We start from the raw sequence: 23,308 nt of genomic DNA on the forward strand, positions 1-23,308 counted from the left end.
ATAACCGGACTTTTTCAATGAAGCTGTGTGATGATATAACTTAGATTATGGCTTTAATTTTTTTGCTGTCTCATGTTGCTGTACTTTGTATTTTGCAGAACTGGAGGGGCCCATATCCAGTACAAGGCTACAAAGAACATTCATTAACATTTTGCAGTTCTTCAGCTTCTTAGACTTGAAACTCGAATTTAAAGTGTGAAGCTCATTCCATGAACATTTATTGAACCTGGTCTTTTCCGCTACATGTCTATTACTCACCATCATAATTAGAATGTCCCTGCAATGGGTCTAAATGTTTCTGTTAATGCTTTCCACTTCTGTCTGCATTCTTTTCATATTGTTTCCTGCCATTAATGCAATAAAAATGTCAGCCACAAATACCAGATTCCTAATGGAAAAGCAAAACAAACTAAAACCACAGCCAGCGCCACAGCTGAGAGATATTATTTTTCCCTGATAGTCCAAATTCTTACTAGGCAAACAATTAATTGAGGTTGCATAGGCAATGTGTATTATTAACTAAGTTACATACGTTGTTCATACACAGAGGTCAGAGTTACTGAGACTCACTGGAACTGTTACAGAGTAGTTTCTTGCATACATTTGGATTGCCTGATCAGAGAGAGATGGTCTCTCGTTTAAATGAGAGGACCGTAATTTTTCCTTTTGGCTTCTCATGCTCTTGGAAAAACACCTTAATTTTTAGTTTAAGATACTGCGGGGAAAACATTACTTCTTTAATGTCCTCAGACATACAGATGTTTAATGAATTTACACTTTTAATTTGCTATGAATTCCTAAGAGGTAGAAGGCCCAGAAGAGAGGATCTAAAACTGATTATCTATTGTTAGTGCAAGATGGATGTTTCTTGTAATGTGTCAGCTGGTTTGTACAATGCAATAAGTATCTTCCATGGTTTGTGGTTTGGGTTTTTTTCCTCATTACTTAGACCTGTCAGAGCTTTTGGCTGTTTTTAAATACAGTTATATGAAACATTTCTAATTAAAGAACATAGTTTATTGACATGAAATTGGTGAGGAAGTTAACTTAGAAGACTGAATTCTATATAGGACAAATTAGTTGTGGTAGTGAAGTTCTTAATATATTCTTCATAATATATATGTTTAGAGATCAGATCCCCATATGCTCTGTTTCCTAAGCATAAATAAAATAGAATTAAAAAAAAAGTAGACCCTTCCCTGTGGAGTTTGTAGTCTTAAGTGTAATACAGGGGGAAAAAAAATTGATAAAGAGCATAAAACAGCATTGAGACAATACTAGCAGCATACAGCAAATGGTCACAGCTCTTTGTCAAATTTATTATGAATATTTTAGTTACTCATTGAAGAGTAGGCTTCTGAGAAACTCCCAAGTTGCTTCTGTTAGTGAAGTTAGAAGTGCAAGAGAGAAAGGCTAGATGTCTGTCTGTTACCTCTTGGATAATTTGCCAATATATCCCGTAAGTCTTTCCCACAAAGCTCTCTATCTGTGAATAGTGTGAGATGCAAAGAGCGGGTTCTCTCTGATAGTTTGGCATAGACCTTGGCTTATGCTGAAAACCTGACCATTTTCTATCTATTTATTCCACTTTTCATTTCAGTAAATATATTTTGATATCTTTTGCTCTATTTTTGAAGCTGCCTACTATTATGCAGCTCAGTAGTGTAAGTTCAGCCTGTAAACTCTTCAAATTAAGGTTTTTTTCTTCTAATTGCTTGTACAGTTATTGGTTCAGCTGAGCCTCTGTCTAGATTAAAAACAATAGCAATAACTCAAAATAAGTATGTACTCTGAAAATGCTTTCACGTGTTCAATTTTTTATGAGAAAACGATGGAAAATGGTGGGAGGCTCAGAGTACAATGGATTCACTACACTTCCCTTATTTAACTTTTCTTCTTCTTCTTCCCAAACCCCTCGGTGATGATTCTGCAAGCATCGCAGCATAGGAATGGACTATGACTGGAGAGTAGCCCTGTTTGTTTATTAACAAGGCTCCATTGCCTGTGGGGAAGCAGTGCTGAGAGACACGCTGTGTGTGTAGTGATCAGATTTCATCCACTGTTAAGTGTCAGGTCAAAATGCGGGATTTGAAAAACAATAATAGTTGCGCGAGCAGGTAGCTGAAATATCTCTCTCTCCGCCCAGTGCTCTCTGAGAAGAGCCGTCTGTGCAGTACCAACACGGGCAATGGACTTTTGTCTACTCCGAGCTCCAGCTCCTACCCACACATCTGGGTGCTGTCATTATTGCAGCCACTGGGACTGCGAAAGTATTTAGTGCGCACCGGAGGACAGCAGTGAGACCGTACAGGAAAACGTCAAAGCTGTAGATTTACCTTCTCCCCCGCTCAGCCTCTGCTACAATAAAATAAATAAATCTGCAAAGAAGCTTTCTCAGGAGTCTGTTTAACAAGCCTTTGCACAGTGGTGTATGATTTGACACCGCATGATTAAGAAAAAATTAAGTGCCACTGAATGCTGTTTTAAAGGATTCAGCATGGACATTCCAACTACAGCAATATTTCAGTAGTTCCATCTGTATTTAGTCTCAGCACATTGGCGATAGGACTGAAACCTATTAACGCTCTTGAAGTTCTGTGTTTGAGATCTTTCATTTGAAAATATAAATGCAATGCTGGGCAAAGTAAAAGTTGAAAAGGTTGTCCTTTATCTTCTCAAACCAATGGCATAAAAATCCTAATTTAATTTAGTTTGCATGACTGTATCGTATTTTTTGGCCTCCCTAGAAAATGACTGTTCCTCATTTTATTCCAGCTGTAAGTAATATGACTTAAATAGCTCAGCGAAGCAGCTCTATTATTTACTGGTCAAAAAACATTACAAATGATTGAAGGGTTTTTATGAAAGAGGTGGCTGAGAATTGTTCTAATTTGCTTCCAATCCAAAGTTTAATGCTTGTGGCTTATTGCAGGGGCAACATAAATCCATAGGCAGACAGAAAATCTGAAGTTATAATTTTTTAATGGTTTACATTTTTCTGTTTTTCTCAGGTTTGCAAGTATGTTTAAAATATGTGAGTTTTTCAGAAGTGATTTTTGTATGCGTGATTTGAGGTTCTTCTTAAATGGGTATTGATTTTTAGACACTGCTTACTGGCCTGATTGAAACCAAACTTGTCATAACAGGCCTAAACCATACAATGAAGGATGAGACAGGGACATCCAGGAGGTCTCCAGAACCGCAGAGTTTGTTGGTAGCAAGGTGCTTCACTCACTCTGATTTCCCCCGTGCAAAAAGGAGAGGACTGCAGACCATAAACCTTTTGAGACTGAAGTTAGTATCTTTGCATGACACCGTGGAAAACCTTAAGCCATGCTTCACATTGTCCCCTAAAGAAAGCAGGGAGAGCCTTATGAGAGATTTGATTGAAAATGTTAATTTGAAGCCTAGTCAGTTGATCTCATATGTTGCAGGTACAACTGAATCTTCTTAGAAGTTACATAGCATCATGTTTAAAATCTTTCATGTGAAAGACAAGTGCAATACTGAGCAATATAGAAGACATAGCACTGATGAAGCCTACTTGTGATCCCTCCTCATAGTTTTTGTCAGTTTTTACCCTGTTTCCCTGTGTCGGATACTGAGTTTCTCACTCCCTGATTGTGTGAAGTTGTTCAAATACCACTTTTACCTTTATATGTTCTTTAATCTTATTTGCTTAGGTGAGTTATGAACACACTGTTTGACTAGGGGCCTATTGCTAAGATTGACTGCTGGGAGAGAAGACCTGAAATGGTCAATATTGGATGTTCTGCATCCCAGAATCCGGCTGGCCATAGCAGGCTTAGCGCTGAATTCAGACCAGGTCGCCTGGGACTTTGTCTGGTCAAGTCTTGAAAACCTCCAAGGATGGAGATTCCACAACCTCATCTGAAAGCCCATGTGAAGCCTTCTTTCTGAAGGCAGTCTGTGTTGGAGCAGTAGGAAATAAATCCCTTGTTCTCTTTCAATTATGGTATTGCCAGGTGTTATCTGAAACAATACTATGGGAAAAAATAAAGAGATCTAGCATTATTTAAAAATTGACAGTATCACCTTAAAATGATTATTTTCTAAATGTTTTATATGAGTGCTGTGGAACAGTAACACATGCATGTACTCTTCCAGCTGTACAGTAAAATTTATGAACCTCACATTTCTGGCACCATTGGTATCACTGTAAGGACAATAGTTCTGCATGAACAGTATTTGTGTTGTGGTTCTATTATGATGAAAAGGGTTAGAAGACATGGAAGCATTTTTTTAAAGAAAGCGGCAAAAGCTTTTATTTTAACTTCATCTTTTTATTTTTAAGCAAATAAGATCATGCATACATATGCTTTTTAAATATTCCTAAAGGATATATTTTTTTTACTGTCTGCAGCTTTATCTTTAAGAGAAATTCATTGCTAAAAGCTGTTCTTCTTGGATGAGACCTTTTGATTGCAGAGGAAGTTGAGATCTATCTTGAAGTTGCATTCCTTTTCTTTATCATGCTGTCCATCAGTGAAGCTCAAGCCTGTTCAGTTGACTTTTTTCAGACACAATCCATTCAAATTAGGTTTTTTTCTTTTTGCTGTCTTTTGTCAAATCAGCTGTTGGCTCCTACCACACTGTCCCTTAGCTCGGTTATTTCACCCCTGTTCCTAACTGCATTATTCATGGAGTCAGCCACAGTTGGCCGAGCACATTATGAAAAGTTCTTGTGATTATATGAACTTCCTCAGCTGCAAGTGAATACTCCTTCGTATCTGCCATCTTCTTGCTCTAGCAGCATTTCTTCTGAATCTCACTGATAAGCACCTCAGTTACTTTTTCATCACTTTTAACATCAGGCTCTCCTCTGCTCTTCCTGCTCTCTATTATTTTCTGCTCTAACTGTCCAACTCCATTTTTTGCCTGTCCTCTCTGCTTTTCGTCACTCCTTCCCCTATTTTATCTTCTCCATTACATTATCTGTTTTCTAATCTCTACCTCTCCCCGGATTAATTTTAAGAATGGTTCATGCATACTCAAGAACTGAAGGGTGATCAGCCTGGGGCAGATAGAAGGTCTGTGTCTCATTCTGTCTTGTCTCTGACAACGACCAAAGTTTTGGCTCCCGTCAGAAAAAAAGAAGGGAAAAAACCCCCCAAAACCCCACAAGTTTCCTTTTCTGATTATTTCTTCTACCATCTAAGTTAAAGAGTCCTTCAACGTGCTACCCAGAGCAATTACCTGAAGCTCCTCTCTTTGACTTCTCTCTTTATTTTAGGAAAACTCATGGCAGAATCCCTGATGGTGAAATGTTGCTTTGCACTCTGTCGTCCAACCCTCCAGAAATGTGTCGTTCTTTGAGTTAAGCTCTGGGAGAGACCCTTGATGGTTGCAGAACTGTGTGACCCTATGATAACAAACCACTTTGAATGGAAACTTTAGGTTCGTGGTTTTGAGAAGCAAATATAAACGAAGGAGGTCCTTTTAGGAGTGACATGAACTGAATTAAGTGTCCCCCTTTTTAAGGGCTGCAAACTCAAATCCTGCCCTTATGATGCACTATTGCATTTTTTTTCTCTGAGTGACCCAGCTGGAGTCTTGCCTTTTCCTCACTAGTCTGCCAAGGAACCTTTGTGCTGAATCACTGACTATTTCTACTGTAATTGGCTTGGACTTCTAGGGTGAGGGGTGTGCTGAATACTTCTCCTTTTTTGCCCGCTAATTGTTTTCCATGCCTCATGGGGCATTTTCTTGAGATTTTCAGTGCTCCTGTAATATTTCATTTGGAGCTGCTGTAGCAAAATTAAAAATGTTTCCATTTGTTTAATTTCGTAAATGTTGCTTGTCAGTTTAAGGAAATTTTGAGCAGTTTTTCTTCTTGCTGAGGAGTGGGTTTTAGACTATCTTAAGACTTCCTGTAGGTAACCAAATGTCAAAAAAATCCTCAACCATTTTTCCTCACAGTTATTTCGGCCAAGGTTTGTGTTTATCCCTTTATTGGTCCTTTTAGAATAAACAAGAAATAATGGAGTAGTTGTGCTTACATTGCCCTATTCCCCGCTTCCCAGGCAAATCAAGGGTGTCTCTCAGCAGCAGAAGGATGAGGTAGAGTTGTGATTGCAGCCATTATGTGGGGAGCAGGAAGGCGATAGGAACCAGTGTGCTGGCTTTTTCATTAAGAGCTGTGTTCCAGTCATACTCCCCTTTCTGCAGCAAAAATAAAAATTTTTAGCAGATGGATCAGCTCTATAGTAAACTTTGTACTGAGGAATTATTTCCGCAAGGGTACTTGGTATCACTGTAGGCATGTGTGTGTGTGCACTAACGCACTTGCCAACTAAAACTGCAGCAGCCAAAGGATGGGGTTGATTCAGAGAAGGAAGCAGAGATGCAAGCCTAGCTGAAGAAGACAGGCACATAAGCGTGGTTGTTCTATGAATATGGCAAAACCTTATGTTACAGATGGAATGGTGGGCATCACCCACATTTTGGGGAGAAGAGGACTAGGAAAGAGAAAATGTCAGAAGCCTGTGTGACCTCACTGGCTCATCAACTCTGAAAAAACAGCCTGTGGGTGATTTGCTGTAGTAGAAAAGCAAATCTTTTACAGAGGTGGGCATAAAAAGTAGCACTGAAATGCCTGCCACAGTGGCGTTAGAAAAAACAAGGCTCCCTTGGTCTGGAGTCCCGTCAGGTTTGGCCTCAGTTCTCTCAGCACTTGTACTGCTTTTAAACTCCAGTATACCTTCTTCGTAGTCAAGTTTTACATGTTTCCTTAGGAGTGTATCTTGTGAATGTCAACCTGAGAACATCCAATTGCTTCAAAGTGTATTTCCTTGAGAACAACTCACATGCAAAAAAAAAGCAAGTGTTGTCTGATAAAGGAAATCCTTCACTATTCATAAAATATTAGGGTTATTTGAGAAAAGAGGAAATTGCTAAGGATTAGGTTTACAGCACATGAGCATGTCTCAGAAGTGCTACTCTGTAAAGCTTGTCAAGGAAAAAAAAAAAGGAAAATAAATCCCAGTAGGCTTTCAGAGTTTTGCATCCTGTACTTTATTACGTTTGTCAGTAAAAGCAGTGAGGATTATGGAAGTAGATTTATTAATTTTATGAAATCCTGGCATGAAGGATTGGTGGCCCTCTGATAGAAAATGAAGTGGAAGTATTTTGCAAAAGACAGACATTGTGTACTTGCAGTGAAAAGTTATTATTGCAGCAAACCTGTTGCAAATAAATCGCTGTAGCAAATCCCTTGGAAGTTACTTGCCTTAAAGTCGATGGGATTATGTTTTATGTCTCCTCGTGTAAAGGAAGATCCTTGGTTTCAATGGGTGTTCAAATTCCTTGGGACAGTATACAGAATTAGAATCATGACCAGTTTGGAAAAGTTTCCTGTTGGTGTTTTAGCATTTGTTATTAATGCCTTAAAGGCACACTCTCTGCTAAAATGAACGTTCATTTTCTCTACCTTCAGTATCTCATCCTTTGTACAAGGCGTCCTTTGAAAGACTTTAAAATATTTGATCCTTTTCAGGACCTATTGTCTGTCTGTTGAGAGGAAACTGGGACAAGGACAGTAAGTTGTGCTGAAAAAGGTGTTAATTGAAACATGACGATTAGACCATTTATAAACATGATCTGGTTTTCACCTCAGGATAGAGTCCATTATGTCTGACAGACAAAAATACTGCTGTTGAGATCTGAACTGCTAAAAGCCTTTTGTCAAAGTTCTTAAGTCGTATCCATCTGAAAGCAGTTGTATGCTACTTGTGTGAAATCTCTTCAAGGACCCTGTTCTGCTCTAGTAGGTAGGTAATAGGCAGGTACCTGACATCATAGAGAGGGCAGTTTCACTCGTCTCTAAATATTTTACCACTTTCAGTAGGTATGGGTAATAAAGTCCCATTTTCTCTTAGAAGTGTGTCTCTATAGGAGAAGGTTAATGCCTTCTGGGTGTCCAGAGAAGGGCCACGAGGATGATCCGAGGGCTGGAGCACCTCTCCTATGAGGACAGACTGAGAGAGTTGGGGTTGTTCAGTCTGCAAAAAGAAGGCTCTGAGGAGACTTTATAGTGGCCTTCCAGTATCTTAAGGGGGCCTATAAGAAAGCTGGGGAGGGACTTTTTAGGATGTCAGGTAATGGTAGGACTAGAGGGAACGGATTAAAACTAGAGATGGGACGATTCAGACTGGACGTTAGGAAGAAGTTCTTCACCATGAGGGTAGTAAGACACTGGAACAGGCTGCCCAGAGAGGTCGTGGAAGCCCCATCCCTGAAAGTTTTTAAGACCAGGCTAGGCAGGGCTCTGAGCAACCTGATCTAGTGGGAGGAATCCCTGCCCATGGCAGGGGGGTTGGAACTCGACGATCTTTAAGGTCCCCTCCAATCCTAACAATTCTATGATTCTATGTCATAGAAGCTGAAAAAATGGCCTTACTTTTGTCTTAAATAAGGAAGTTAAGTCTCCATGCTGTAACTGCAGTTTGCCCTTAGTAATCATAGCAGTCTGTTTCATTTTTGCCTCAAATAGGAACTACTTTACCTCATATGAAATCAAAAAGTAAGTTTGACTTTTAGTTTTCACCAATGTTCACATTTCTTGCCTGAATATAAGTGGAAACTACAGCTCCTATTTGCCTAAGATACTTCAATGGGTCTATTACCATTTCATCAAAACAATAGATAAAATCATAAACCTTAACATCTTGAGAACCACTTAAGAACTATTATCACTCTTCCACAGGGACAAAGAACAACTTCCCTAAGGTCACAATTAAATGAGTTTCATGTGCTGCAATCCTTGAGTACCTACTCATCACTGGGCCATCCTTTCCTCATTGCAGAGGAGCAATGACATGTTCCAGGCTCTCTCTGGTCTCTCGCTGCCTCTTCCCCTGCTCTTTATGTCTGGTCTCCATGAGTCTGTTCTCTGCAACCCAGGGAACTTCACAGCTCTCAGATCCAGCTGGCGAAACATCCCTGCTCTCTGTGATCTGGACTGTCATTGTTCCGTGCTCTCCCCTGCCCTAGTTTCTTTTGGAAAGAAAAGAAGATGTATCAGTGGGAAGAAGGCAATGCCGTGCCTATCCAGGTTCCTGATTGTGGACAGTAAAGAGGTTAGGACTGAGAGGAGAGACACACACCATGAAGGGAACATGCCCAGTGAGTGTAAAGTTCTCAAGTCTGTTGCAGCCAGGCGTATCGGCATGCGTCATAGAAAAAGTTGTTGTCATTGTTCCAAGGAAAGTTTAATAGTCATAGTGGTTACAACACTGGAGCTGCTGCTCTACAACGTCAGTGTTCCATGCAAGTGTTACTTGGCTCTTCACAGTATCCTAAGAGTTAAGTCAGCAAATACCATTATCACAATAATATTACAGCTGAGGAGACTGGGTCACTTAATGGTTTGCTGGATCACAACCACACAGAGTAACTACTTTATGTGGAGCTGTATAGCAAGGTAGGGAAAGTGCTGGAGTTTTATGGCTGTTTCCAGTGTTTGTTCCCCATCAGATTTGTGCCGGGAATGTCAAAGCTGTCATTTCGTAACAGTCAGGCTTCTGTTAAAACGAAGCAACCCGAAACCACGTGCCTGCTTTTGTTAATTGTATCATCCATGTGGACAGTGAGCATCCTAAAACCTCACAGCCTTATTACCAGAAGTGCCTGTATGTGTGCTATGTGAGTATATGTATCTCGTAAACATCTGATTGTATGAATGCAAGTACCTATGCATCTATGTAATATCCGTATATCTGTATGTATAAATAGGATGCTCATCCACGTGTAAGCGGTTGAAACGGAAATCTAGATGTTCTTGTATGGAATTTATTTATTCTCCAGACTCTGTTTGAAATTATACCACTAACGAATGCAAAATACGGTTATACTGGAAGTGCAAGACTAAGAACTGATAGTGAATTCATCACATCAGAAACACTGTTTTTTATAAGTACTCATTCTTATGCACAGGATGTTACAATTCTGTAGGGTTTTTCTTCCTTTTTTTTCCTTCTTTTTTAACAATTTTAAAGACCATGTTACTATGTCACAGACAGCATTTGATTAGCACTTAAGGGAAATATCACACCTTGCAGCGCAGTCTTCTAGTAAACCTCAGACCTCCTCTGTTTCTATCACTTAATTTAAAATTTACGAATCTTGAAAAGAGGCTGATTTCAATGTATTCCATTCCTATGCTGCAGCGCTATAGTGCAAAGAATTTTTCCATGTGATCATAGTAGTATTATTACTCTTGATTTTCAGGTATCTGGATCAAGATTAAGATGTGGATGAACATAAGCAGTTGTTTGAAAAGCTTAATAGCATTTTCTTCCTTTATTTTCCCATATTCAGCTGCCCTCTTCTTTCCTCCTTCTTTTTCCTTCCTTTCTTAAGAGCTTTCCTATAACTGTAGATTCTCCCTGAAAAGATATTGTTATCTTGGTGCTAGCTTATAATGAAGATACCACATTGTGTATCTTCATTGTGATTTTTATCCAGAAATCGCAAAAGAAAGAATTTTAAGTGATCAGTGGTTTGTCTTCCCTAGATTATCAGTTTGTGGTCTCTCAGAAAGGGATCTTATTTCTGAAATGCTCAGAAGATATTAAAGATAGCCCAGATTCACCAAAATAAATTGGTTCCTAAATCCTTTACATTGATTTTATACTGTGCTTAAAGGATTAAATATTTGTTGAATCTGGTCCTAAATCTTTTATTTCAAAGCAGCACTATTTATGGTCTTTTAATTAAATGTGTTGGATGGCGAGAGTCAAAGCTTAATTAAAAAACTGGGATCTGAAACCTGTTAAAAAACTGTTCAAGTTGTAAAATATACCTTAATATGAATGGGAATAAGGAAATCATCCACTGCTTTAATTAAAACTAATAAGAAATAACGTGATTTTTCTTTCTGTCTTTCTCACTCTAAAAACATCCAATGCGAGCAGCTTCTGTGAAACTTGTGGGTTTGCTTGTACACAGATGTAAGGATTATTTGCGTGCTGTAATTTGCCATTGATTTCAACAGCAGTTTCCACATGTCACGGAATGCACACCATGTAAAGCAGACGTGTGTTCTCCATGTATGCTATGTCTATAAACCAAGCAGGGCATAATTATTTGAATAGAATTTGGACTGACATTGTGTAACATTTTCAAAAGGATTCTGAAGGCTTTACAAAAAAAGACAGCTACGGCATAAAAATACTAATTAGGATGAACTTTTCAAAGTTGATAAGTGATTTGGGCTTTGATTTTGGTTACCCAGCTGAAGATGCATTGAAGACTGACCTTCAGAGAGTGCATGTTCTGTAAATTAGGGCTACCACAAGCAGCTCAGATCCAAAAGTAAAAGCATCCTGACTTCCTACTCAGTCATTTGTGAAAACTGTGGCCTTATTTCTCTCTAGTCACATTATGAGTCAAAGCTGGTTGGGAATATAGATGGCGGGGAAGCATATGCTCACCTGGATTAACCTGCCATAGTGCCATACTTAGGAAGCTGAGTATCTAGGCTTTTCGCATAAGAGAGTCTGCTCCTGTTGGTTGACCTAGGAGAATGAATAAAGATACCATCGTCACGTGTTTCCTCAAAAAAAAAAATAAAAAATTTGGATTTCTCTGATGAGAAAGGCTGTTTCTCATATCCAGTACAGAAGCCTGTGGTACCCTAAGATTGCTGTTGCATCTATATAAATGATGTAGCTCCCTGACAGTTCTAAATACTGTGAAATCAAATGTCCACCGTCTTTGATTTCTTTGTCTGAATCTGGTGTTAGTTTTGTTTGTGGTTGCCCTCTAAGACGACTGGATAACCTAGATGCAGAAATTACAAAAATTTGCTCTATGTATTAAATTAGCATTACCTCTTTCAGCATGAATCCAGGTTCTGCTAGCACTTTTAGGAGTCATTAGTGCTTTGCTGAATTTTCCCCCACCTGCTTAAAATATGTTGGTTGCAGTGCATGCTGTGAAGTAGGGTTACTTGGCTTATCATTAAGGATAAATCCCAGCTGCAGAGATCTAAGAAATCCAGAGGAAGAATTCAGCAAATATATTCTATTTAGTCAGAAGTTCTTGTTAATCTTTCTCTCTGTCTTGAGCGTTGCTTTCACTGTACAATGTGGAACTGGTCATCTTATGTGAGAAATAGATGAGGGAGTACACTGATTAATGAAGGAACTGGAAAAATGTGAATAGGGAAGAATATCAAGCAGTCAGAGTATTCAATATTTAAGGTCAGTAGAAGGTTTTTGAGAAGGAGTGGGAGAAGAAGTGAGGGAGAATCGGGCTCAGGGTTCAATGGAAAATGCCTTGGGGAGCTGTGGGCTTTGGGAACAAGAAAGAGCATTGAAGGTTGATGAGTAATTGAGCTGCATGGGATATATTAAGTTATTAGTTCATTAAGTGCATTAAGTTCCTTGTGGTGATTATCCTCAGGATGTTAGTGTAGGCGTTGGTTAATGGGAGACTAGGGAGAGGGGTCTGGGAAGAACAGGGGAGTATGCGTAAGAGGAGGGTGGGATACTGGAGCTAGATGGTGAATTGTTAAGGGCTAGGAAAGTATCATGGGGAAATACTGGATGTTCTTGCCACGTTCTCATACTCCTTCAAGAGCATGTATTTGTGACCATTGTCAGAGAGCAGTCTAGTGTACTGAGCCACTATGGGCATTTCTCTGCTTTTATGTTAGCTTTTGTAGTCACTGTGAAAGGGTGAAGGTTTGTCCAGGTGTGGTTAGTTGGCAAAGGAGAACAAAGAGGAGTGCCAAGCAGAGAACCATGGAAACAGCTTAGTTGGAAAGGCAGACCTCGCTGTGGTAACAGGAGATTGGTTAGGCCACCTTAGGATAAGGGCGGAGAGGAGTTAGGAGGAGCTGGGATCAGAAGCTAAGGATGGGAAACCTTAACTTCTGCTCTAGAATCCTTAGTCACATGCTCTAGAAGAATTGTGTTTTCCCACACAAATCTGTTTTTCTGAACTCCTTAGCACAAAAAGCATCTGTTGTCCCAGCCCACTGCATATCTCGCCCTGCTCCATTCACCCCCTTCACCCAGCTAACTTTGTTTACTAATGCTTTCTGGCACGGGGATTTGGTTCAAACATTGCAAATGTATTGGAGAGCTCTTGATTGGGTGGTACTGCCTGTGATGTATCATGATTGCACCGCAACCACAACCATAAAAATTAGATTAAAACAAGTAACTTCATCTAACAGTCTAGCTTTTCTTGAAAACTGTAGTTGTCTCCAGCATTTTCAGTACATTTTAACAACGTGGGAAGTTTAGTATTTTGTTAGCAAGATGGCTTTTGACTGGAGAACCCTAAGAAGATGAGATGTAAGCAGATTAATCTCTGAAAATTTCCTCCACATTTGTGTCTGGCAGTCTGGTGTCTGCCCCCTGTAGGTACCATGGGAAGAAAAGACGTTGGGGGCCAGCTGTTTCTTGCAGCTTGCCAGTGGTGTGACATCAATAATGTCAGTCATTCACCTCAGTGAATAATAAATAACGCGCACATCCACAGGAATGAGAGAGATGAGAGCAAAATGTTACATTCAAAGGTGTACTTTCAATTTTTAAAGTTTCAAATCTGTGTGTTTGTAAAATTAAAATGATCCTAAGACACTTAACCGAAACTATGCTTCATTTTTCAGCTCTAAGTTTGTGCGCTACTTATTTGGAGAAGGTGCAGAATTCATTACATTCAGCACAATTGTCTCTGCCTTCAAAGAGCAACTAAACCAGGCTAAGCAGTACTGGAGCCACTAAAATCTCAATAATACTTTTTGATAGATAGTTAGTATTTAATTTTAATTGAATTATATTGCACAGACATACTTCAATAGAGAACCTAAATATCCCGGTCAAGATCAGGGCTGTGATGTTCAAGGATCTGCAGACAGAAACCAACATGTGTTTTCTACCACATTATGGGAAACAGTTTCCACCCAAGAGTTAGCTAAGAGTTTAATCCTGCAATTAGTATGCTCTCTGCCCAGAAACTATCACTTGCAGCACAGCAAGACAGATGGATTTCGGATTAGAAAGAAAACTCTCCCACAACAGAGAAACGCACAATTTATCAGATATAACTTGGGACAGTGGTTCATACTCCTCTGAAGCAGCTCTGGGAGACAGAATATCAGAAAATTATTATTTGTATTTCATTCCAATACAAAGTGGGGCCCATTGTGTAAGACACTGTATAAACAAATAGTAAGAGACGACTCCAGTCCCTAACATTTTAAAATCTAAATAGGCAAGGCTAACAAAGCTGTACAGGAAATATAAGGATATGGCAAGGGAAGGTGATTTGCCTGTGATCACAGAGTTGATTGGTGATAGAGCAAGGAGCCAAATCCAACTGTTTGGATTCCCAAATCTGCAGTCTGTACTATGGTTGACCTTACTATTAGATGATTATTACTTTCTTCTGATGAGTTTCATATATTTTCATGGTTTCCTTTTGTATTTGGTGTTATTTGTGTGTCAAAATGGCTATACAGAGAATAAGCCCCAGGAGAAGCTGTAAGCTAGTTACCCTACTTACACGGAGATGAACAAAGCAGTAAGAGATCTATAATCAAGGTAAATTTAAATAATTGTGTGTCATAGCAAGCAGTTCTTCTTTCATATATATATATATATGTATATTTGTCTTTAAAAAAATGTACCATCAAGGATTACTTTAAGTGAAAATAGCAGCTGGCTTTGAAATTAATGAATATAATCTGTAACAGGTACATATATAAAGCATGAAGTAATTCCTGGCATTCTTCAGTTGATACAGTATCTGAAAGTTGGGGAGAAAACATTAGAATCCAGGAAAGCTACACAAAGTATTTTATTTTATGATTTTTTTTCCTGCAAGTGGATGAACAAGCATTACAAACATGCCCTACACCTGTAAAATCTAGTTATATGGCAGGTAACCAGGGAATATTCTGTGTTTTAAAATGAAATCTGCACATTGAATCAGGCACGGAACAGCTGGCTTAGAAATCAGCCTGAGAATCAGAATAATCTATGAAAGGTATTTGTGTTAGCATTAAACATTTTTGCATGCCGTCAGTGCAGAAGATAGCCTCTGAGCTTTGTGGATTAAGGAAGTGGCTGGTATGACTTTCTGGAATTGGGTTGCCTTGTTAAGAATGGAAAACTCAATTAAAATTGAGTTATGAGAGAGAGCTATGTGAGCCCTCGTGATTTACTGCTGCACGATGCAGATTCATGTTTTAAAAGGCAGAGTTTTCCATCAAATTTGTGTGAAGTTATTAGGGAATACGGCTGTGGTCATTTCTGCAGCACGTCAGTGCTTTTTGAGCAAGAGCTGTATACCCCTATGCATGTGTATCTGGTAAGCAATAGAAAGGCAAATGAAGATAAAAAGAAACTATTGTTTAATAGCCAAATACAAATATACTTGGAAGACTAACTAAAGCACAAACTAGGGACATGCATTCCTGGATGTAAGAAACAACTGATGATTATGCTTTGTTAAATTATACTGTGTTCGGGAGCAATCTACCAGCACCAAGGAAGAACCGGCATTTACTTGCTACAGCATCTCTAGTTCTAATGTTAGGATGTGGATCCCATTTTTTCCACAAACTGGAGTCGACGCCACTGCTTTTAATCCATGCTTTTAGATATGTCATTGCTAACCGAGTGTAGATGCTCTTCCCTTGGATTTTGCTTGAGATTGTGCCACTACAAAATCATTTACATTAACTCAAAATAGGAAATTATAAGAGAAAATTAACTAAAATCAGTTTAACCAAAAAGCTAAAATTAAATGGAAACAAAAACTGTTAGTATGGAACAAAAGTGCCCACACACAGACTTGCTCCAAAATAACTAATTGTATGAAGTAAAACCAACTGTTATTTTGGTTCCATTTTTTTTTTGTGCAGAGAAGCCCTAGGACCTCTGGCAATTAAAATATAATTGTTCTTGTGATGCAAATACTTACAGCCATTCTAAGGCCCTTTTAAATTGCCAGTACAGCGTAAAGTAGACACAGCACTGCTGAAAATGAGGCCAGAAACAGCGAGGCCAGAGGGACCAAGGCCCTTCATATTTTATAAGGATTTTCAGGAGGCAACACTTGCCAATCGTATGAGGTAAAAGAAAGGAGAGGAGAGGTCGAAGGGTTTGCAGTGAAAAAGCAGATTGAGGAAAGCAGGAGAAATACAGTAAATGAAAACCCACAAGTACAAATGGCAAAGGATCAAAGGTGAGGAGCTGTGTAGGAGGGAGGTGCTACTGATGCTCCCAGACATTCAGGGATGGAAAAATTCCATTAAAACTAAGCACCTGCTGCTTAAGATTAGGGCTTCAAAATTACAAACCATGTCAGTAAAAGCATTTTGCGTTGCAGCTTAAAGGGGAGCTAAAGGAAACAGCCAAAGTATTAGGAGGTGGAAAAAGAGAGAATGGGGAAATATTTTAATGAAACTGAGCTGCACACATTTAAGATGGGACATTGCTTAGGCATGGCTGCTTTCAATCTGATTTTAATTTTTGTTCCCCAGCTCTTCAGCTGTCTTCTCGAGCAAAAAGAGACTTTTTAGTTTGGTTTAGTAAGGGGATAGGCAACCGAGCTTTGGATGGCTTCCTAACCTTGTGCCTCATTCCTCTTCATGGGTGTGTCTGACTCTTAAATTTCTGTTTCTTAATCCTACTCTAGTCTTTGTGGGCGAGGAGAGATGATTTCTGACTCTTTTGCCCATTGTAGGGTAGAGCGCAACACTGAAATCCCTTCTGACGGAGTAAAGGCTGGCAAATGTTAGAAACCACAAGAACTTAGATACAGAACCAGGCTATACTTAACTGACACACACACGCTCACATCGTCCTGCCCGCGCAACCGGAAGCCAAACTGAAGACTGCTGGGTTTGAAATGGCTGTTTCTCCTGCCCCACACTGCTTTGATATTTGCAAGTCGATGAGCTGAATATCACATGTCAGGGATTGGCAGCAGACAATGGAAAGCCAAAAAGCTGTTCCCGGTCCTTCACACTGAGACAGAATTGATCAAATTGTCACTTACAAATCAGTGGAAAAAACCAGCCTAATCTGCAGCATACCCTCTCTGGTCCCACTCCCAGACTCCAATTTAAGCACCCTGTTTCCCTTTAAAGAATTTAAGATTAACCTAATGATTGCTTTTAAATAGGAAATAGGAAAAAAGAGATTGCTAAAAGGACTTATATGTCTAGAGTTTTACTTTTGCCTGCTCAATGAAGGGCTATTTGCTCTTCTTGTCTACTTTGAATACCAGATGTCTCTGCACAGTCAAATTGAGACATCCTGAAAGAGAAGGGTTTTCAGATGTCCTCAGCTTTTTCTGGAAACTGGGCCCCTTTAAAGATGTCTCAAGTATGACACTCAAAAACAGAGTCATCCCAGATTGCACAGTGCTTTTCAAATCTCAGCCAGCATTTTTAGTAGCCTATGCCTCAAGGAGTCTGGGCACCTTACCCAAAAAGAGCTAAAAATGTAATTTGCAGTTCTTCAAGTAATCCAAAACAAAGTATCAAATCCCTTCCCATCTTCCTTTGCCAGGGAGAGTCCCTGTGCGCTGGAACTGGCCTCATTCTGCTGCACAAGGGACGGCAGAAGTAAATGGAGGGTGGAGTGGGAGAGCTTTTGGAAGAATGATCAGGCTGTGCATAGTGCTCAGCCCTACTTAATCACAGATGCCTTGCTTGAGAATCGAGTTCCAAGTATTTCCATGGTGCTCAAACATAGAGTTACCTGGCTGTCGTCTGTGCTGGAGAATTTCAACCACCAGAATTTCCTTGGCTGTGCTGCAGCTGATGGCTTTTTCCATTATTTTAATATTCACTCAGCAGATACTTACTTGGTGTGGGTCACTAACCAGGCAAGAAAGTATCGACCGACTGTTGAATTTTCCAAATGTGAAGGTTTATATGCCTGTGTATTGTGGCCACAGAGGAACAGTCTAAAGACGTGTAGAATAAATGTGCGTGGCAATACGCATACAGCACATGACAGACACATCATTTGACATCTAACTAAACGTCTGATCTTTGCCTTTTGATAATAATACACCCCTTTTGAGACTTAATCCTTTGGACAAAACAAGAGATTGTTGAGGAAAAATTAGTCAATGTAAAAGTCTTAAGAAGTGATTGAAAATAGTTCTGCAGCAGGTCGACTGAGGAAGGCTTTCATTTCTCAGTTTCTTTTTCTTAACAGGCCAAGATGGATGTCATAAGACATTAATCATCCTAAATAAATGAATAAATCATCTGTACGACTATACAGATGGGTTGTGGTGAGGTTAGGGAACTAAAGCAAAGCAATGTGATAGACTGCATCTGTCATGAACCGTTTGCCGTCCAGCTCACTTTCTATTCTGGCTACCAACTCTTGCTGCCAAAGGAGCTGTCACAGCGGGTTTTAATACCATCAGACGGGAACGCCAGGTAGACCTGTGGAACAGACACCTCTGGTTTTGAAAAGTGACTTAGAGAAGCGTAATTGGAGCCATCACAAATAATCATCTTAACATAAATTCCCATTACAAGGTGTATCAAAAGGAGCTGGTCTGCTCTTTAGAGGTATAAAAAGGGGACGTAGAAACATGTGTTTTCTTCTCTGCAATAATCTGTGCCCTGTTCTGATGTCCACGCTTACAGAAGGGTACAGAAATAACTAGACAAAGACTTCAAGGACAGGCCACAGAAAAATGTTCCTTAGGAGCTGGAAGATCAGACTTGTCATAGAATCATAGAATCATAGCCATAAAGGCATTTTCAAAAGGCGGTTAGGAGAATGTTTTGAATATTCTTTCAAAGTTGTGTTAAAAGAAGGCCAAAAGGTTTTTCATTGTTAGTTATTTTTGGCAGTTGTTTGGAAAAAGCTTAAAGCCTCCTAGCCTGAAAAAGGGCCGCTTAATGAGTAAGAGATGAGAGAGAAAATTATACCCAGCCTTAGGATCATCCTGTGTATGTTCTTCAGTGTGCATTGTCTCGCATTCCTGAATTAAGAGACTAGAATCCACTTCAGGTATCTGGGCTTCAGTTGGTTGCCTAAAGAGTAAGGAAGAGCTCATCTGCTCCCGGTCTGGTGATGCACAGCTGGCCAAGAGGATTACTTTTGGGGTCTCAGAAGAGCCAAAGAATCTAACCTATATCTGGAGACAGGACACGGGAAAGGACAAATTGGTGTACTGAGGAGATACAGACACTTTCTGGGTTGGCTGGCATGTCTTATTCCGACGTGCAGGGTCACACTAACCACAAGGCATGGAACTTGGAAATAGTTTTCACCAGGCTCAGTAGGAGGGCCCTGAGGAGCTTCTTGCCTTCCTGCGCAGCGGGGGACATGATTCAGCTTCCAGGATCATGTGAGCGTGTCGCAACTAGGCAATTCTCTGTCCGTACAATAGGCTCATTTCAGGTAGCATTTTGATTTTTCTTGTTCCATACTAGGAACACACTTCTCACTAATTACTGTCCTTAAGATACAGTAATTAAGACCTTTGGGTTTATAGTAAAGAAGTCTACATGAAACAATATGTGGCTTGAACTCCTAAGTATCAGAGGAGGTTCAGGTGGGTCATTTTAACCCGAGCCCTGTTGTGTGGAAACAGTTTTACTGTTTTTCAGAAATTCGTATGTTTTATGCCTAGAAATAACCATTATGATCATATAGTCCGACCTCCTGCGTAGCACAAGCCTTTCAGCCTCACCCCGTAATTTCTGCATTAGGTACACATCCTGTGGTTAACCCGCATCCTGTGGTGGGATTATATATCGAGTTTTGTATTGATTAGGTTATGACTTGGTACAAATTACACTTTTAGCTAGGATTTTTAGTAGTTTAGGCTTGCCTCTGTAGGGTTTTTCCTTTGAGTTTTGCAGGGCTTCTCGCAGTTACTCTTCTTTGCCATCTTGTTCTTCAGCTCCTTCCTGCAGTAGCAATTTATGTTAAACTAGAAGTCTCTAACTTCCTTGCCTTGGGCTTGCACAGACTGAATACACACTGTAGGAAAGACGCCTAGAAGAAGTTGTTCCATGAACACTGGAACTAAATATTGTTTTCCTTCAGACTTGCATCCTTTATAAACCCTCTATGTAGTCCTTATGATAACCTCAACTTTCCTCATGTCCTTTGTGCTTTGTCTTCCCAGTGAAGGGCAGTATGTGCTAGGTGACTCTTACATTGCTGCGTCTGTACTTACTGGTGAGCCATTTGCAGCCCAACAGAATATATTACAGCTGAGTTCTTCACTTTAATGTCATCAGGGCAGTCATTTGGGTGTCTGTCCTTCAGCAGTTGCCAGTTTTCACAACACTGGTAAGAACTTAATTTTTCTTGGGATTTCTAAACTTTTGTCAAGATTGACAGGTTCAGAAGTTACTGTGTGTGGCAGGAACAAGGCAGACAAACAGATGATTAGAAAGACAGCACAGACACATAAATTTGTTTCCTTAGGAAATGGAGCTACAGATTATTACCTAGGGAATTTACGGTTCTTTAAAATTGCTACCTCTGGGTATTCTTCCTGGTCATCTTCCTTCCTGTCTTTCTTTGAATCTTCTCTTCAGGTCTTTGGGGGTTTTGGGAAGGAGAGGGACCATGTGAGTCTGTACAAAAAGTTAGGCCAAATTTTCAGCGTTGCGAGGTGATACACGTGGGAAGCAGTAGACACCACCTTACTGCGACTTTCTTAAAGCTTTTTGGTGCCAAGAGTCCTCTCCCAAAATTGCGTTATTCGAATGGTGTAATTATGTGGGATTACTCTCAAATATGCAACCAGAGCGACTGATAAATGATTTCCTTTACTCCAGCAGTCAAGCAAGATTAATTAGGTACAGTTAGTATGGTGACACTTTGAAAACGTAAAGCGTTATATAAATGTTGAGTGGTATTTACACTGATTATATCCAGGATGTTGGTCGGTAGGAAATACATAAAATGTTTTTTAATGCATTTCTATATATGCAGCTTCAGGTAAGAAAGTACTTTTATAAATGTACTTGGCAAAGGGTTTTAAGAATTATGTAATGGATGCTTTGAATGCCTGAGTGTGGGTTTAAAAGTGGTCTGATTTTTAGACACCCATCTATGGCTATCACACATAAACTATGTTTATGCTCTGCCTGTCAACTCATTCCCCTCGCAATGCTTCAGTTTTTACATTCTTGAGTCTTGTGACATTGTACGGTCCTCATAACTCTCCCATGGCAGTCAGCATTGGCCAAATGAAAAAAAGGTAAACAGATGGCTTGTAGATATTTCTAGTATTGATACTGTTTACTGCCCTACTGATTTTGCTATTTACTACTAATATTTACTGATTTATTTATATCTGTGTTTGTATGGCACCTAGGGCAGGTTTACTTTTTTTTTATTACCATTTGAAAAAGTTTGTCCATCCTCTCCACTCTCAGTTACTCATTCCTACTCATCCTGCCAAAGTTTTCCGCCTTCTCAGCTGTGCTGGATGCCAAGTGAACACTTTGTGTGGCTGTGCTCTAAGTGGGGGAGGAGGTGGAAGCTGCAGCGAGAGAAGGAGGAGCAAGTCGTTGAATATTATCTCCTTAATTGCTTTTTAAAAAATCTATTACAAGTTGTTCTTAAAAGGTAATTCACTAGCGCTAATGTAATGCAAAAGGAAAGGATTTTTCACAGTGATTAAATAGATTCCTGAAAAGTCCCCCAAGCTCCCAAACTTTCAGATCTGTGGTAAGAAACAGAAAAATGTGGTAGTTCCCTGGTTAAGATGGAGCGGATCATTCATTCTGGAGATTTCCTTGAAGCCTATGTGCAGTACTTATACTAGCAGGAGTTTTTAATGAGTTTTTTTTGTCTGTGTGTACTTTTCTACATCAAGGGGAAGAAGTCTGGTATAAAGGCAGTGTAGCCAAGCTGAGCTGTACTTTGTGCTTGGGCACCCCATCTTCTCAGCTGTGAATCATGGATTGACAGAAGTCATGGCTGGGACCAAAGGGAAGAGACCAGGCACTCAAAATAAAGAATCCCTGGTCTACTCCTGGTAACATATCCCTGCACACATCACTTCTAGTGCCCAAAGGTCTGCCATGGCTGCCATGGAGCCACTCTTGCTGACTTATTCTGGGTTGTTTTCCTTTCCATTGCCATAAAAGTCACTGCTTTTTTCCTGCTGATCCTCCTTTAGGCCAGTTTCATAATCAGCCGATTGCATGCTCCAAACACTTGACCTGTAGCGTATATGGGATCTGGGTGCAAATGTATTGGCTCTGGGCCATCGCTGTTGACTGTTGATGATATTTCGTTGGAATTGCAAAACTGTTATGTAGCAACACCATTTTATTGGAAGAGGCACAAGTGTTTGGTTTGTTTTCATGTGATTCCTACATGTATATGAACCGCACTGTGAGCTGGGGTAGAACTAACGAATGAGTGGTGTTGGGTTTCTCATTGCTCTTTTTTGCAAATGTAGATGATATGTTGCAAGCAGAATGTTTACACGCACATTAGTTCAAACTTCCCCTTTCTTTTCCTTGTCCCACTTGAATAATAACAAATAATCATGACTTTCCCCTGAGCTTGGCTGTCCCCAGGCCTGATTCCCTCTACATAGTTTGAGAGCTAGATTGCTTCAATATGCTCTAACCTGTGTTTTAGGAAAAGTGTTATCTGGTGACTGCTGCACAATGCTGCAAGACTGCTATTGTCTGGACAAAGCAAAGATTATTACCTTTATCCACTTTTAAATACTGTGCTTTGCACCTTTAATATCATTCAAATTCAGCTTTAATTTCTGCTACTGTGGAGTAAAACTGACTTTGCTTCTGCAGCCCCAAATCTCAGCAATGCCCAGTGACAGATTGCAAAGACTGCCGCCTGTTTCACCTGTTCAGGGTGAATATTCAAAGGCATTTCATTCTTGCAGGGCCCCTCCTGTGGACCTGTTTCAGTGGTTTTAACTCATTTTTGTCTTTTGCTTTAATGTGTTTAGTATGCCTTAACCTAAAAGCTTGGTTTGATGCCTAGTGATGCTATAGTAGATAGGCACCAACGAAATAGAATTTATTATGACGATGTTGTGTTCAAGTACCGGAAAAGTCTTCAGGATATCTTGGTACAGCTGTCATTGTGGTTGCACCCAATACAAATTTTGATTTATTGTTACAGTATTAAGTCTTGTACATTATGTAGTGTGCACAGCATGTATCTTAGCACTGTGCCAAACTCAAAATGATAATAATAAGAAAAGAGGATTAGCCTAGAATTTAAATGTGTGAAAGAGCGCTTTGGTTTACTGGCAATGATAATCAAAGCAAAAAGAGAAGCAGGCT

At 39.8% G+C, this 23,308-nt stretch overlaps 1 protein-coding gene across 7 annotated transcripts in view; it reads left to right on the forward strand.

The window, feature by feature from the left end:
* SUGCT (succinyl-CoA:glutarate-CoA transferase) overlaps window positions 1–23,308 on the forward strand; it is a 336,115-nt gene that overhangs the window by 308,130 nt on the left and 4,677 nt on the right. For 3 of the 7 annotated variants that reach the window (XR_012585572.1, XM_074575601.1, XM_074575600.1), the window contains one exon: window positions 99–1,171. The exons of the other annotated variants lie outside the window; for them this stretch is intronic. The gene's annotated coding sequence lies outside the window, so the exon portion shown is untranslated. Of the gene's footprint in view, window positions 1–98; window positions 1,172–23,308 lie in introns of those variants that run through there. 7 annotated transcript variants of the gene reach the window in all.

Source organism: Larus michahellis, chromosome 2 (assembly GCF_964199755.1).
Source record: "Larus michahellis chromosome 2, bLarMic1.1, whole genome shotgun sequence".
Taxonomy (NCBI): Eukaryota; Metazoa; Chordata; class Aves; order Charadriiformes; family Laridae; genus Larus; species Larus michahellis.